The following is an 18,001-nucleotide window of genomic DNA, read 5'->3' as shown; positions in this document are numbered from 1 at the left end:
TTATTTTATACATACATATTTTATTTTGTTTATGAAAAAATCAAGGAATATTTGTCGGTGTTGACGTTTTGAAAGGCTTCTCTTACTCTGGAGCTGAAGAGCTCTGAATCCTCCTGGATTCCTCACTCTGACCTTTATATTCTTGTAGGAAAAAGTAATAAAGAGAACGATTTGAAAAAAAAAAACTTTAATACTCCAGAGGCTATTGGATTTGAGAAACATGGAAATATACGAGATGGTTTGATTCTACTCAGTGGTTTCATCTTTTTCCTTTTCTTTCTTTAACATTTGGTTTAAATTGGGGACTTGAGAGAGAGAGAATTTAAAGGCAAACAAAACAAAAAAGAAAACAAGCAATAGCAACTTCCTCTCTCATTCACTAAAATGTAATTCTTGGGCATGAGAAATCCCTAGAACTAAATAAGTTTTCTGTTTTCATATGTTTTCTCTCCATCTGTACTACTAGATTTCATTCCAGAGAGTAGGAAAATGGCTATTCAATGCCTCCTGGTAAGGATGAGAAAGGTTAATTAACAGTGAAGAGCTATCCCAATTTTCAACATTTTGTGTTCCTGTTCATACGTGTTAGTTTATGAGAGGATGTCTGGCTTTCCTGACTTGTGCTCTTCTGGATGTGTGTCTGACACTGCTCCCTATTTTGTTGTCTCTAAAGCCTATAATCCAAATAGACTCATTCATCTGGCATGGGAAAATTTCTCTGTTATAAGAAAGAGTGAATAAAAGAGAGTGGCAAGACTCATGGAAAATGTCTTTCTTCAGAACTCTGAAAATCTTCAGGCAGCAAGGCATGATCCTAAGTGAGTGAGGGCCATTTAGACTAATTAAACAAAACATAGCACAGATGATACAGTATAGTGAAGGAGCAGAACTTGGGCTGAGAAAACTTAATAAATGAAAGTAGGGGCCTGACAGTGGTGGCACATGCCTTTAGTCCCAGCGCTCGGGAGGCAGAGGCAGGTGAATTCCTGTGAGCTTGAGGAGGCCAGCCTGGTCTATAAGAACAATTCCAGGACAGCTAGGACTGTTACACAGGAAAACCCTGTCTTGAAAAACCAAACCAAACAAAACAAAGGCAAGTAGGTAAATGTATGGATAGTAATCAGCTGTTATCCTTAGAATATGAAATGCCAACCCCACAGCTTCAGAAATTAGAGATTGTGTTCAGAAAATCTAAGAATTAGACCCTCACTAGATGGTGTAAGTAACTGGGGGCTTATACTTGAGGACTGTTTCTTGTCCCTAGCCTTTTCCTCTCTCGCTGTGCTTCCTGCACATCATACAGTGAAAAGCCTCTGCCACATGCTTCCACTATCAAGATTTCCATCTTGAGCACAGAACCAACGGAGTCAATAATAATGTACTAAAACTTCTGAAATTTTAGCCAGAGAAAGAAAATAACGTTTCTTCCTTACTTGATGTCAAGGCATTTTGCAGTAATGGTAAGAAGGCCTGTTAACACATGGTTGAAGAATTGCCTGCCATTCTGTGATTTGGACATAGTATATCATTCTCACCCAGGAAGCAGAAAGTGAGTCACCAACTGTGGATAATTTAAAGAGAACTCACTTTTGATTGTATACAAGTGTAGACTTGTTTCTAGCATCACTTTTATGCTGGGTGTGTTAGAAATTTTCACCTCTGGCCAGGCGGTGGTGGGCCTTTAATCCCAGCCCTCGGGAGGAAGAGGCAGGCGGATCTCTGAGTTTGAGGCCAGCCTGGTCTACAAGACCTAGTTCCAGGACAGGCTCTAGAAACTACAGGGAAACCCTGTCTCGAATAAACCAAAAAAAAAAAAAAAAAAAAAAAAAAAAAAAAAAAAAAAAAAAAAAAAAAAGAAAAAGAAATTTTCACCTCTGAGTGCCTCACTCAGTTCACTCTGGTTATGGAACTGAACTCCATATTGTAAGTCTGCGTTAGAAGCTATGTTTTACCAGTTGCCAGTATAGATGCATTTCATGTACATTCACTTCCACAATAGTTGTTGTAAAGTTTTTTCAACCTGTGTTTGTGGTTGTAGACTGTTCTGGGAATGATGGTTTTTGCTTTATACGTTGTTAGAAGGCTCCTCCTTTATTTATAAATTGTGGGAGCATTTAGAGTGAGCCATATAAGATTCTGGAGAAGCCAGTTAGAGGGCTATCACACTGACTCAGAGCAGAAAGGGCATCCTGTATTAACTCTATGGACAAACTATGTAGGAAGCAGAAACTAAGACCACTTTGCTTGAGGCTATAGTAACCAAGCAGTTTAACAGACCATATAGTGGTGGAGAAAGAAAAAGGAAATAGAGATGATGAGAAATGATGTGTAAACATATGGAGATGCTAACGCTGTTGATGTTTAGATTAGCCACCGTAATATATGGTTGTCCATTACCATTTATAAAGAGTTGAGATAGAAGCACACATCTCAGAACTGTCATCTCAAAAGAGTAACTCAGGCTGTAAGAGAAAGGTTTTCTAGAGTGTGAAGAACAAGGAAATAGGAAACAGAGTCAGGAAAATGTAAAGTTCTAAGTTATGTAATATCTGAACAATTACTTTTGTTTTGAAAATTATTTTCACATTTTATCATTTGAACAGCAGTCACTGCTTTGGGAAGGGAGGGCACTATTATTATCCTCATTTCACACATAAAGGAATTGAGGCTTACAATTTTTAGGTTGTTTTGGCTAGTAAATCGTCCAGCTGAATGCACAGCTGGAGCAGATCCAGCTGCATTTTAAGATGTTCAGTTAACAGAGAAACAGAGTAGAATGCACTGTAGGCTTAATAAAGATATACAGAAATGATGGAGAACATTATGTTTAGCAAAACCTTCATGTATAATATGTGTATTATTTCACCAACTGCTATATTTATCTTGGACCATATAGCTTTTAAGGGACTATTTATGGTTTAATTAATAATTTTGCTAATAACACTATGGTTATCTGCTTGGAAGTCCTGGATAATTGTTGGTAAAGAAAATAAATGCTTTATTGACTAATTACTGTTTAATACTGTAGATTTTATTCATTTTAATTTTATTTTACTTTATTTTATTTTGGGTTTTCAAGACAGGGTTTCTCTGTGGCTTTGGAGCCTGTCCTCTCATAGACCAAGCTGGCCTTGAACTCACAGAAATCTACCTGCCTCTGTCTTCCGTGTACTGGAATTAAACTTGTGTGCCACCACCATCTGGCTTAATACTGTAGATTTTAAAATGATCCATGCAAGATAGTAAGAATTAATTGCTTGGGACTAGGGAGATAGCTCAGCAGTCAAGAACACAGGCTACTCATCCAGAGGATACATGGGTCAATTGTCAGTAACCACAAGGAAACTCACAACTTTCTGTAAATCCAGTCCCTGCAGGGGTCCAAAGCCCCTATCTGACCTTTGTGAGCCCTGACACTCCTCTCTTGTCTTTACAGGTACTACACACAGTGGCACATAGATACATATTTAGACAAACACTCGTGTACATAAAATAAAAGTAAAGAAAATCTGTTAAAAGCTTTGACTTTTAAATATTGAATGGCAAAAATCATATCAGAAACATTCCTTCATTATTTTTTAACATAAAACACAATTATGATGATATAATATGCACTATGATACATCACTATAGCAAACATTTTACATACACAGAAACTATTTTATAATGGGAACTATGAGAAGGATACTTCTGTCACTCTTAATCTTATGGGAAATTATTACTATTTGGAAACTTAATGTCAACATTTTCTATTTCTGTAAGTAGTCCCCATTTTATTCTCAAAGACTTTATAAGTACATCTTAATCATGTTCTAGTGATGAAATCAAAAAAATGTAGTAATTCCTATTAAAAATATGGGGTTTGTTATATTTTAAAGTATTATAACACCTAATGTTAATTTCATAATTACCAGAAAAGCAAAATGTAAACTTTTGCTTTTGATTTTATCTTAAAATACAGGCAAAATAAAGTTTATGTGGATTAAATCTTATCCACTGTAAATGATTAATTGGTAGCACTGGTTTCAATATAGATGATTTAATATGAGTAATTGTATGCTAGCCATTGATACAAGTGCTTTAGAGTCATCATTCGATTTAATTCTCACAATGAACTGAGTATTATTATCCTCATTTACATAAAATAAACCTAAACCTTGAATCAGTCAAAAGTTGCAAAGCTGCGCAGACAATATATAATAGATATTTTGAAGCCAGTTCTGACACTAAGTCTTCTGTGTTTGACACATTCAGCAATGTTTTATTGTCACTTGGACAAGGATGCAGTTGTAGACACTGAATATTGAAGGTTATTATTCTACAAATAATATGTAAGGTTATAGTATCAAAAACTAGATGACAAAAACCTAATATCCTTAAATATGCTCAATATATGCATTGATTCTCCTTCTGAGAACTGTTGTTCAATGAGGCTATAGATAATGGTTCTGAAATAATGTTGGAGAAGGGAACTGATGAGAAGACAGACCATGACAGAAGATGAAGAAGAGTATCATCAAAGTACACGTTGTACATGTATAGAAATGGCATAATAGGACAATTGTTTTTGTAAACATACATGCAATAGATAGATGACTGACAGATAAATCAATATTATATAAGGAACAGACAGTACTGTAGATAACACAACTGCTGGAAATGTAAGCGAGTTTTAGACTGGAATATTACATCCTTGAAAAGATAGTTTTCTCAATGGATAATATGAAATTTTCAATTTAAGAAGAGCAAGGATAGAAACCTGGGAAGAGGAGTGAGTATATAGAATAATTCCTATTATACCCAATATGCTTTATACAGTCATAATAGTTGTGGGGTAACATTTTATGAGAAATTTCATTGGAACAAAACTGTCACACTTTCTTTGGTCAAAGCAATACTTAAGAGTTATTAGATGAAAAAAGTAATATATTTCCTAGAAAAATTGTTGGCTGTTACACACATAAAAAAATAGGAGACATTTTGTAAGTGGGTGGCAAATGTTTCACTCAGGGGAATGGCAGTACTCATAAAGATGTTTTTAGAGTCAGAATGAATAGCTATCTTTCTTATAGTAATTTTCATTAAATTAATTTTATTAAGATAAAGTTACTCTGCTTTTTAAAAATGTGTATGGGTGCTTTGCATATACATACATATTTAATGGCCACAGATAGCAGAAGAGGGTTTGCGATTCTGTGGAACCTGAGAAGTGGACAGTTATAAGCCACCATTGAGTGCTAGGAATTGAATCCTACTCTTCTGAAAAAGTATCCTTTGTTCTAACCTGCTTAAGCAGCTTTTCAGCCTCAATCAACTCTGTTTTAATGACATTTTCTTAATAACAAGACCTTTTTATATTAGGTTATTGAATGGAGATCTACTACATCTGATCGAGGCACTTAATCTTCCTTTCTCAAGGGAACAGTCGCTGAATCTTGTGTCCATATCTCACTACAATTATTTATAGACATTTAGAGATAAGGATTGATGCTTGCTATTTTGTGAGTGCATCACATGCCTACCTCTGTCTCTGAAGAACCAAAAAAATGTTTTTCTTGTGGATTTAGAAATGAACTAATAATATGCATTTTTCACATGAGCTTAAAAGGGAACTTAACTCAGAGTGGGGTATATCTGCTCTCCATACTTTTAACATTTTTACTTCAAGTAGAATATTGTATTGGGATTTATTTTAGTGTTCTTTCTATAGTTATACTAACTATGCCTTTTTACAATGTTTAAAATATTTATCCAGTTAAATAAGTCATAAATAATTAGTTAATATTTTTTGTCTTACGTTTTATGGATTTTGGTTCTTAGTATCTTTCCATTGTCTTCTATAAAGGAACATTTGATGGAGGAGAGTTATCTGTCTATGTTACTTTCATTGGTTAATTAATAAAGAAAACTGCCTTGGCCCTTTAGGAGACAGAAAATTAGGTAGGTGGAGTAGACAGAACAGAATTGTGGGAAAAAGGAAGCAGAGTTGGGGAGACGCTTCAGGCAGTCGCCATATGCAGTTGCCATGCTTCTCCTCTCCGAGATGAATGCAGGTTAAGATCTCTCCTAGTAAGCCACACCTCGTGGTGCTACACAGATTACTAAATATGGATTAATCCAGATGTGAGTAAGAGGCTGAAACTAATGGGCCCGGCAGTGTTTTAAAAGAATACAGTTTCCGTGTAATTATTTTGGGTAAAGCTAGCAGGGTGGCGGGTGGCAGGACACTGCCCCGCTGCTCCTTCTACAAACATTTATGATTCTTCTCATTACTTGCCTGACAAAATTCGCTATTAAAAGATTATTTCTTTTATCTTTTGAGATTCTAATGTAATTACACCATTTCCTCTTTCCCATATACTCTCACATATCCTCCTCCTTACTTTCTGTCAAGTTCAAGGATTGTTTTTACATATGTATGTATACAAGCACACATATATACATGCATGTGCATGTTTATATATATATTACTAAGTACATAAATATATACTGTTCAGTCTGCATACTGTTATTCATATGTATATTTTGGTGGTATTAGAAATAATATTGATATACTATTCCCCAAGGAAGACTATTTTCTTTTAATTTTAGCACTATTTAGTTGCCTGTACTTCTTTATATAGGCTTGAGGACTTTGTGCTCTTTCCTTTTCTACTTTAGAATATCTGTTGCTATTTTGCTCGTTCAGTTCATGTTTAGGCAGTGAGACTTTATGAGCATTTGTTCTGATATTTTTAGGATACACAATATCATAACAAATTTCACGTTTTTGCCTTATCTTTCTCAATGACCTACGATCATTAGATGCATGAGTTCATTTGTACATGTACTTAGTGGGTGTGGCTTCACAACTCTGCTTATTCATTAACTGTGGTTTTGTGCAAAGTTCTCTGGTTAAAAAAAATGCTTCCTGATAAGGGAAGAGGATTACAATATCTGTGGGTATAAGGATAAATATTTAGAGTGTTAGGATTTATGCTGGTTTGATAAAGTGGTAGTTGTAGGTTCTACTTAAAAATCCTTAATGTCACATGTCATTGGTAGTTGGCTAGGTTTCCAGTACCAGTCATATTTCCCTCTAGTTGAGTGGGCCTTAAGTCTAATTAAAGAGTCATTTTTTTATTGGCAAGGCATTTGAGTCCCTCCTGCAGCCTTAGGGTTAGGCAGCATGCTGATCCTGTTGGCTTTATAATCATCACAGCTTGGTAGAGATGTTGGTTTCTTCCATTTTTTAGAATCTTGCATATAGCTTCTGGTACCATGATAGCTGGTCCTCAAGAAGGCAGAAGTATTCATCCAGAACACCAAAGGATTCCCAAAGCTGATTCCTTATACTTTCTATTACGTTTTGAATGAAAACTTCCTAATTCATATTCTGTATGAATGGGCCTCAGGAAAGAATCAAGGCACATGGGTTTCACAAAAAAAGGATGACTGTGAGTTGTAGAGAATTTTTCACTTTCTTCTTTTTAGTACATACCCTGTGCTTCAAGTATAGCTGAACACTATTAAAAATTCTCCTTCTCTTCAATTTATGTTAAGTTGAAGACAGAATACATTGCCTTTGTATGGTCTGTTGATGATACTTTGTTACAAAACCATTCACATTTGCTTCTAAACAAGTTTTTATTTATTCCCAGTAAATTACTAGTAATATCACAAAGGTAAATTATATTAAAATCTTTCTTATTCATGTGATTATACCAACTGACAACTTTGGTGCTAATTCTAAAATTTAAACACTACTGCAATAATATTTCTACCAACTGTTGTTTTTCTGCTTTTGGACTTACCCATCCATCATACACTATTACAACTGTGTACTGACTCTTCTTCTTCTGTAAGGTTTGGCCTCTATTGCTATTTATGACTGGGCAATTCCTTATAAATTCTTTTCACAAATTCCAGAACAGAATGTCTACTATTTATACCCATTCCAGCTATGATGTATTTGCTCTATATATGATAATGGCTCCCTTCAATTGTAGCAAAAATCATGTATATATCTGTTAGGACAAAACGTATTTCAACAGTATTCCTTTGCACTGTGCAACTATCATAATATAAACAAACAAAAACTATAATTTTATACATTCTCTTGCTATTTAACTTGTTGCTCTCACTCATACTTCTGTCTGGCCTCTCCTCTGATTGTATATGGTAATAACCTCTACTCATTATTCAATCCACCACTGAGCTAATACTTCTTTTTAATCATGTCACTTCATGACCTTACTCAATGAAAAAGCTAAATATATCTTCAGTTGTATTAATCATCTTGGTACAGAAATTCTTTCATCTTTATACATCCAGATATTTGATCAGGTAGTTGAGAAAAGGAGACCTTGAATTTTCAACACATTTTCTTTTATGTTTAAGTACAGCATGAATGGAGTAGAATAGAAGCAGTGTAAATTAGAAGTAGAATAATGAAGTGAAAATGATCAGTGAAAAATAAAGTGAATGGAATGGAATGGAACAGAAGAGAACAGGATAACACAGAGCAGAGAAAGCACAAGTTGCATCCACTGAGAATCATGTTAGATGCTTGCTTCCTAATATTCTGGTATCCCTATGATAACAAGATAAACTATGGAGCCTAGTGGAAGATAATTATAGGACCTCTTCCAGCAGTGAGTTACCTTTTGGGAGGTATAATTATTTTTCCCATAAAACACAGATATTCCACATACTTGTTATTTTCTGAATGTGATTGTTTACTACTTTTCTGTCTTGTTCAAAATACATGTACAATGTTCACCTCATGCTATTTTGGACTTTATAAAAACTAGAACTGCAAACCAAGTAAACATATTTGACTGATTTGGCCGGGGTCAGATATTTTCCTACAGCAATGTATAAGGAATAAGATAATCTGTGACAGTTTGTACAATAAGTCCATTCAGCTAAATGATGTGTGTCTGATTTCCATTCAAAGTCCCAGTTAGATGCCCCTATGCCATTCATCTCTATCCTTATGACAACAAACTTAGAGTATCCATTATTCTCTGACTCCTGGGTGGCTTACATATTTCAGCTGAAATCAAGCTTTGTAGAGATTGCGCCTCTGCTCTGGTATGGTGACAAAGAAACTATACAGGAGAATTATTCAGCTTAGGTAGATAATTGATGAATTTCAAGTGTCCCTTTACATAAAAGACTTTTGATTGTAGAATAATTGCCTAACAGATCAAGTACTTTCTAGGAGATAGCCTGGATGCCTTTGTTTTATCCTACTTAATGTATACCTTTCTTTAAAACTTAAGGAATGAAGGGAAATCATTGACTGGAGTGATGGCTTTTAGGCTACTAAATTTAATAAGTAAAATATTTTGATGGCCTTCTGCTGATAGACTTGTGCTAAGTCTGCCAGGCCTTGACATGATGAGTTTGCTATGTCCTTCTTTAAATTACAAAAAAAAAAAAAAACTAACAATTTACTAGGATTTATTATTTTTAGACAGTTTTGACAACTTGATTTGCTTCCTCTAAATTAGTTAATGGTTGGTTCAGGCGGCAACAGCCTCCAGCAAGGATTATGGCTTATGTTCAAGGCTAAAAACCTTGAAATATAGGCTCAAAGCTCAGAGTGGTAAGATAAAGAAATCACAAGTACAGAAATAATGTATCTTTTCTAGAAAGTATCCTCCCTCCTCCCCACATCATATTAAAAAGAAGGAAAAACAAACTGTGGAATGTAATTTTCCTACAAATTGAGAGAATGATAAAATATTCAAAGTATTGAAAATGGTTTGTTTAAGTTCTTGCTTATGTTCATTCATTAATATAGAAACCAACACCTTTGATTCTTGTCCAAAGGTCTTTCCATTTCCATACAGTTTTCTTTTACTTCTTGCAAAAAAAAATGTTATAAAAAACATTGGGAGCATGTAATTCTAATATAATGCTCAACAGGACAATGGGGAGGGAAAGTAAAGGATAAAGGAATTGCTGAACATATTGGTCAATATTGTTTAATACAAGTATGTACACCCAGCCAGGTAATAGTGGCACACACCTTTAATCCTAGCACCCATAAGGGAGAAACAGGAGGATCTCTGTGAGTTTGATACCAGCCTGGTCTACAAGAGCTAGTTCCAGTACAGGAAACAAAGCTACAGAGAGAAACCCTGTCTTGAAAAACAAACAAACAAACAAAAAAAAACAAGTATGTACACACACATTTTTCTACCCAACACACTGATCAGCATTTTCATTTTGTACAGACTTCATAGTCAAAGAATCAATACATCTTTAGCCTGCAGTATCATGCAAGTCCTGGGATCAATATGAGTCATAATTACAGGGACTGGGTGGTAATAAAAGTCCTGCATTATGCCACATTAAGAATCATCTTCCCATGAAACTGGTAAGCTGCTCAAACATTTCCCTGTGTGGTTTCAGACACAACCATCAAATATTTAGCATGGATTTTTGGCTAATGTGACTCATTTATTCCCCAAGACAGCTAGTAAAGCAGGCGTTCATATTACTACCCTTTGTTGGAGAGATTAACCAGACAAAACAAGCATCCTTGAGTAGCCGAGCCAATCTCTTAGATCCCTTACTACAATAGTCACTCCCTGCTTCTTGGCTCTAAGACCTGGAAGGATTTTAGAAATTCTCTTCACAGCCTCTCTCCAGCTGCTCTTTCTGCAGCCAGAGGTTATGATTGCTTGCTGGCATTGAGCTTTGCCCCTCCCAACCACTAGAGTTTGTCCCTTCCCTAGCCTCAGATAGTGACACTCATCCAACCTCCCCTTGGCTTAACCTCCCTCATCCTGAAAGACCAATTTTGTTTACTGAGCAGAGAAGCTAATAGAAGGCAACAGAATTTAAGCTTCCCTGGGACTTGCTGTACAGGCTGACAAAATCATTCTTTTCTCCCTCTCACTCTGTTAAATATTCATGGCTCTCAGATTTTTAGATACAAAGGTACATTTTGTTTTAAAATGTGCTGATCCAAGGCATACTGGATTGCATTGATTTCCCCTTCTTTGCATTTCTATTGCGTTAGAAATAAAGAGGTCCTCATTCACTTCTTCTGAAATATGGACCTGAATTTATCTTTGCTTTTCTTTTTAATTGTATTGCCATTAGACGAAAGGGCTGACATTCATAGATGATTTGTGTGTTTGATAATTTCTCTCTTTTGACATTGCATACACAGACACAGAGAGTGGGGGGAGAGGAAGGGAGGGAGTAGGAGATGGGACAGCCACAATATTTTCTAGATATCTAGAGAAAGTATTAGTATAATTTGAAAGGCATCTTCAAAAAGATTTGATTTATTATAGGCATCAAATATTTGTACTTTGGAAATTAAATAAAATATACATATTTACAGAGTAAATATTTACAGAGTTAGAGACAAATCTTGCCCTGAAACAACTAATAGAAAACAGAAAATGAAATGAGAGCATCTGTGACCATGTGAAAAGAGAAAAACCATGCTGTAAGGATTGTGGAAGGAGACTAAAGGACTGCAAGTGGGAAAAGAACCCTGCATAATGCAGGCCCCAGTTCCTTTAACAGGAAGTCACAATGCAGACTATACAAGGCATTCAGACTTTGGATGTTACATATTTGGTTTGTTGCTTTGTTTTCTTGTTTGCTTTTGCTTTCTTTCTTTTTTTTTATTTTTGCCATTAGTCTCACATGCAATATTATAAGTTATTGAAAGAAAAAATAATCTATTCATGAGCAAACTATAAGTTTCTTCTGAGTATAGTAAAAGAATATAATATTTTGTGATACTCTTAATTAATGTTAGGATTAAAGAGGAAAAATATAAGATTTTTACAAAACTTAGCTCTTCTTGAAACATTTTCAGGGCTAGAGAGATGGCTCAGTGGTTAAGAACACTGCTCTCTCTTTTGTGTAAATGGAGACTGCTCTTATGTTTCCTGGATGTCCAGACCCAAATAATCACACAGAAACTATATTAATTACAATACTGCTTGGCGTATTTGCTCAGGCTTCTTATTGACTAATTCTCCCATCTCAAACTAACCCATTTCTATTAATCTGTGTATCACAAGACTGTGTTTTATTGGTAAAATTTCGGCATCCTTCTTCTTTGACAGCTACATGGCATCTCCTTGACTCTGCCTTCTCTTTCTCTCTCTCTCTCTCTCTCTCTCTCTCTCTCTCTCTCTCTCTCTGTCCGTCCGTCCATCCATCCATCCATCCATCCATCATCTATCTATCTATCTATCTATCTATCTATCTATCTATCTATCTATCTATCTATTTAACTATCTATCATCTATCTATATGTGTATGTCTTTGTGTGTGTGTGTATCTGTTTAGATTTCCCAACTAGCTTTACTCTGATAAACCACTGACTAAAACAGCTTTGCTCATTATCCAATAAAAGCAACACATATACAGAGGGGCATTCATAGTTAAAAAAAGGTTAAAAAAACTTTAACATAGTAAAATTACATATAAAAAGCATGTATCAAGTAAAAATTGCAGTTACAATATTTCTTTATGATCCTAAAGTTTTATATCTAATTTATCTTTAATCATAACTAAGGATAACTAACTATAATTATCTGTATTCACCTCTTCAAAGAACCCAGAAGGATATATTACCTAAGTAAATAGGAAGTACATTGTAAGCAACTCCCCAAATTCTAGAATTGACAAAGGCGTCTCACTGCCTAGACAGTCACTCAAAGATCTTCTATAATACTGGGGCATCAATCTTCAGCCTGCAGATCCATGGTATCCAGTACACTTTTTCATGAAGCAGGAAACTTGAAGATCTGTTGTGCCTTGTAATGGCAAAGCTCATAGTTGTCCTGCAGAATTTCTGGCAGGAACCCTGAAGGGCCATCCTTCTTTTGGAAAGTTCAGCAGTCACTTTTCTATGGGTCCTGTATGGGAAACTCATATAATATATCAAAAAACAGTCCTGGCTAGAGCAATTTCTTGCCCAAATTGCTAGCCTTATCACATTGAAGGCAAATTCCATAATGAGTTTCTTCAATGCCCATCAACCTCTGTCAAGTAATTGGGGTGCCAGAAATAGACAAGTCTCACTGTCAAGAAAAGATTCTGCATGTGCTGGCTTTGTGGGAACCTAGTCTGTTTGGATCCTCACCTTCCTAGACCTGGATGGATGGGGGAGGAACTTGGACTTCCCACAGGGCAGGGAACCCTGACTGCTCCTTGGACTGGAGAGGGAGGGGGAGGGGGGAGAGGGAGGAGGGGAAGGGAAATGGGAGGAGGGGAGGAGGTGAAAATTTGTAAAATTATATAATTTAATTAAAAAAACAAAAAAAGAAAAAAAAACTTGAGTTCTTAAAACCTTTTAAATGCAATATTCTGTAAATGTGGGTGATTATCTAACTAAAATAAAACTCTGTATATCTAGAAAATTTAACATGACTACAAATTAGGCTATTATAAATGATTATCTATTAATCTGTAATTTTCAATTAGACTTTACATTTTTAAATTAGCAGTGTAAACATAATAACTTAAAAAGAGCAGAAATACAAATGTACAAAATGTAACAAGTGGACCTTAAGTTTGTATCAATAGACCAAGATTCATGCTAATGCAAAGTAGTCATCTGTCTATCATATCCCTCTTTAAATGAAAACAAATATTTATAAACAATAATTTTGGGAATTTGGACATAGTTTTCTCCAAATTGCTACCTGCTGTTTGTTGGATGAAGAATTTTTAGGGTTCACATAGACCTTTCAGTTGGTTTTATTCCATCAAACCACATTAGCCTGGAAGGAATCCACAGGTTCCCATTCTCTGTGGAAACAAAAGCAAAACCTCTTTTCCAAAGTACCATATCCTAAGACTCAAATTTTGAAGTCAAAATACCTTTAAAAATATGTTTCTTTAGCTTAACAGTCTGTAAATGAAATGTCTCTCTGTAGTTAACTCATTCACTATTAAAAATTCAAAGAAAACATAATAATATACATAATCTAGACTTTCTGTGTATTTTCCATTTTTATTTGGTTTATGTTTTACTCTGTTATTTTTAATATTTAATCATCTTTATTCCTTTAATCTATGAAATCATCTTTATTCCTTTAATCTATGACTGTCTGTACTTTTATATTACCATTGTTGTCTCTTTAAAGACTGCTTTATTTTTATATCTATTTTTTTTATAACTGTCCATATACTTTTTCTTCTCTCTCCTAAGCCTATGTACTTTTTAAAAACACACTGTGGCTTGTTTAGAGGTCTTTTATGTTTGAATTTGTCCTATTGTGTATCTGAAATCCTTTTCTGATAAAGAACATTTTCAAAAGGTAAGCAGTATGGTCTTGGCAACCCCGGATTCTGGCTCCCTCTCTTGGAGTCTTAACATTGCAGAGGCAGTTCACGGCCAGCTCTGGGACCACTGGGTGGAAGCTGTGATCACTACCTCAATTCTGGAAGGCAGTTGGCCCATGCTACCAACAAGTAACTTGCAGCAGGCTGCCCACAAAACCCATTCAAGATCTTGGCCTCCTGAAAGAGTCAGAGCTGTTTCTGCTGCCAGCATGAACCAGAAATTTGTCTCTCAAAGAAGCTGCACAGGTGTTGTTGCTAATGCTGAGTCAGAAAGCTGTCTCTTAAAGTAGCCACACCTCTGTTTGCTGCAAGCAAACAGAGCTTATCTGGAAAATAATAATAATAAAGGCAGCTACCAAGATGTTGTGTTTAGCTCCCATTTTTTTGGGTCTAGATAACCTCTTTAAAAAAAAAAAGCTTTTTTTAGGTCTTATGTGGATCCATGCCCCAGATGGTGGGTGCCATTTTGTAAATGAAGACTGCTCTTATGTTTTCTGGTAGCTGCGACCTGAATAATCATATAGAAACTATATCAATTATAACACTTTTTGACCTATTAGCTCAGGCTTCTTATTAACTAACTGTTACATCTTAAATTAACCCATATCTATTAATCTGTATTTCACCATAAGGTTGTGGCCTGCTGATAAAGTTCCAGCATTCTTCTCCTTCTACAACTACCTAATATCTTCCTGGCTCTGCCTAATCTCTCTCTATATATTTCTGTTCATATTTGTGACTCTGCTAATCCATTAGCTGAAACAGCCTTATTCATTAGTCAACAAAAGCAACACATATATAGAAGAACATCCCACATCACTTCTGAAGGACCCAGATTCTATTCCCAACACCTATATGGTGGTTCACAACTGTCTGTAACTACATTCTATTGAATCTGATGCTTTGACACCAGTGCACATAAGATAAAATTTAAAAACATAAAGCAATTTCATTGAGTCTAAGTATGGGTGCAGACATCATTGTCTATTATTAAGGATTTATTAATTGGAAGAGTTCGCTTTTTGACTGATATAGTAAAAAATGAGCATTTGATATTCGTATAAAGTTTTGTAAAGATGCTATGATGAATGAATAAATTATCTTCTCTCCTCCCCCCCCCAAAAGGCAACAGTTTCTCAGGATCATAATTACTTGCCGATGAAGGCAATTGGGGGTTTGGATGGTCTGAGATCCTAAGTTTAGATTCTTTTGATTCAAAAAAACCTATATGCTTATCAAGCCTCTATTTTTCTACAATCATAAATTTCTTTGTAACATGCTGTTCAAGTGTTTGTTCACATTTATATCAAAACCAATGTAAAATTTTAGAGAAAGCAGCGGACACTATTGTGTACCTTGTCTAAATTTCTAATATTAGTGTGATTTTAATGTTTTTCTGAGCCTCTGGTATTTCTTTCTCTATTTGCTTGTTATTTATTCACATTGTTTGCATTAAGCCTAAACCAAAAGCCTGTGCATTTCAACACAGGTACTCTACCACTGAACTACATACTCAGCCATTTCTGTTCTTGAACTTGTTTTGCTGTCCAGGTTACACTCCAGTTAATGTGTCTTCTTCTAGGATGGCAGACATGCAGCACTTCATTCCAATCTATGGGTTTTTGTTTTTGTTTATTTTCTATGTAGTTGAAGACTGGCTTTACTCTCCTGTGATCTGTCTTTCCCTCATGCCATTTGTTACTCTTGATAAACTGTTTCAAACTCTTTCCCACCCCATGGCATACCTCTTGTCTCTTATACATTGACTTTCTTATAACTATGAACAGCTGTCTTGATGGAAAGATCCATAAATCTCACCAATTAAACACTGCTTCTGGTGAGAAAAGAAGTCCTATCATAAAAGAATGATGTGATATTTTCCCAAAGTAAATATTCTAGTAGTATTTCCATATTGAGCATGGTAGATCATCTCAATGATTTGAAAACAAAATAATGAGACATCAATAATACAGAAAAAATAGCAACTTCAATGACCTACTTCTTTACCATCAACATGGATTTTGGAAAGCATCATTATTTACAAAACTCAACAATTCCAATGCATGCAATATCCTTAATCACAAGACCAGGCGTGTGCATTTATTTTCAGATATTTCAATTTCTTTGCTAAATCATGTGTCTTCATTGTCCATAGAATTTATGGAAGTTAGATATGGTTGTCTGATTTTAGTTTTATAAATTATTTTCTTTAATTGATTTTTTAAATTGACAGATATAAAACAAGAGGTGTGAAATATATATACATGGTGGGATGTCTAGACCAAACTGCCCTTAGCAATATTTTGCTGTGTGAAGACCACTTAAAAAGTTTATCTCTTGGTTATTTTTAAGAATGTAATGTATTAATAGTAATTAGAGTTGCCCTGTCTTATAAACAGATCTCTTGAATTTATTTATCCAATCTATATTTTTTTTTATCATTTGACCTGCTCATTCCCAAATCCTGGGCAGAAACATTCTACCTTCTGCTTCAATTAATCCACTCCTTTTTGGGAGATTACATAAGAAAGTATATTTGTAGCAGATTTTTATGCTGTATTTATTATCATTGGTGTACTTGCAGTAAATGTGGCATATGAACCATGATGCTTAAAAAATACCATGAGATTTACAGATGTAATAGGCTGTCTTAGGCTGATAACAATTTAATCTCCTTTGCATTTAAAATTAAACTCTGATATGGGGAGATGGCTCAGTTGGTAACAGAAATGCCAGGCAATGTAAGGACTTTAGTTTAGCTCCTTGGCACACACCACACACACACACACACACACACACACACACACACACACACAAACACACATGCACGCACGCACACACACCAAAATAGCAATGACAAAACTGGGTATTGTATAGTTCAGCTGTAATTCTATCACTGTACATTCTTGGGGCTTGTAGACCAAGATTATTGAGCTGCAGGTTCAGTGAGAGACCTCATCTCAAGAAACAAATAAATAAAAAATGAGTTGGTGTGTTCATATCTATGCATATGTATCCATATACTTACATATACACAAATGAACATTTATACACAGCACTAGATAAATAAAAATAATCTTTCCAGGTGCCCTCTATTTCTCCACATTTTAGACATTTGTGGTATGAGTGTATGTGGACAATATGTATTTGTGAAGATCAAAAGTTACATCAAGTGTCTGTCTCTATTGTGCACCAGCTCACTTTTTTGTGTTAGAGTCCCTCATGGAAACTTAGTGATAATTCATTTAACTAAAGTGGCTGCCAAGTAAATTCTTCAGGTTTCATAATATTTTTGCCTGCAACCCCAGTGCTCTACAGGCCCACCACCACTGTTTGCTTTCTATGTGGGTGCTAGGTATAGAACTAAGGTTCTCATACTTGCACAGTAAAGTATGTTTTACCCATAGAATCATCTCCCAAAATTACTCTTTTATTTTTATCTTATAAGTCATATATTTTTTCTTTATTCCCACAGAAATATTATTGCAACTACTCTCAGTCATGTTTTTTTCCTTTTTTTTAATTAAAGATTTCCATCTCCTTCCCCTTACTCCCCTCCCTTCCACCCATACCCCCACTCAACCCCTCTCCAAGACAAAGAGTTTTGATGTTAAGTGTTCTTAGTTGACTATTTTCTGAAACATTTATAGTAAGAGACTACTCTCTCCTGAAAATAATGGTAGTG

This window comes from Arvicola amphibius, chromosome 6 (genome assembly GCF_903992535.2).
Source record: "Arvicola amphibius chromosome 6, mArvAmp1.2, whole genome shotgun sequence".
In the NCBI taxonomy this organism is placed as follows: domain Eukaryota; kingdom Metazoa; phylum Chordata; class Mammalia; order Rodentia; family Cricetidae; genus Arvicola; species Arvicola amphibius.
Note: the sequence above shows the minus strand (reverse complement) of the source record.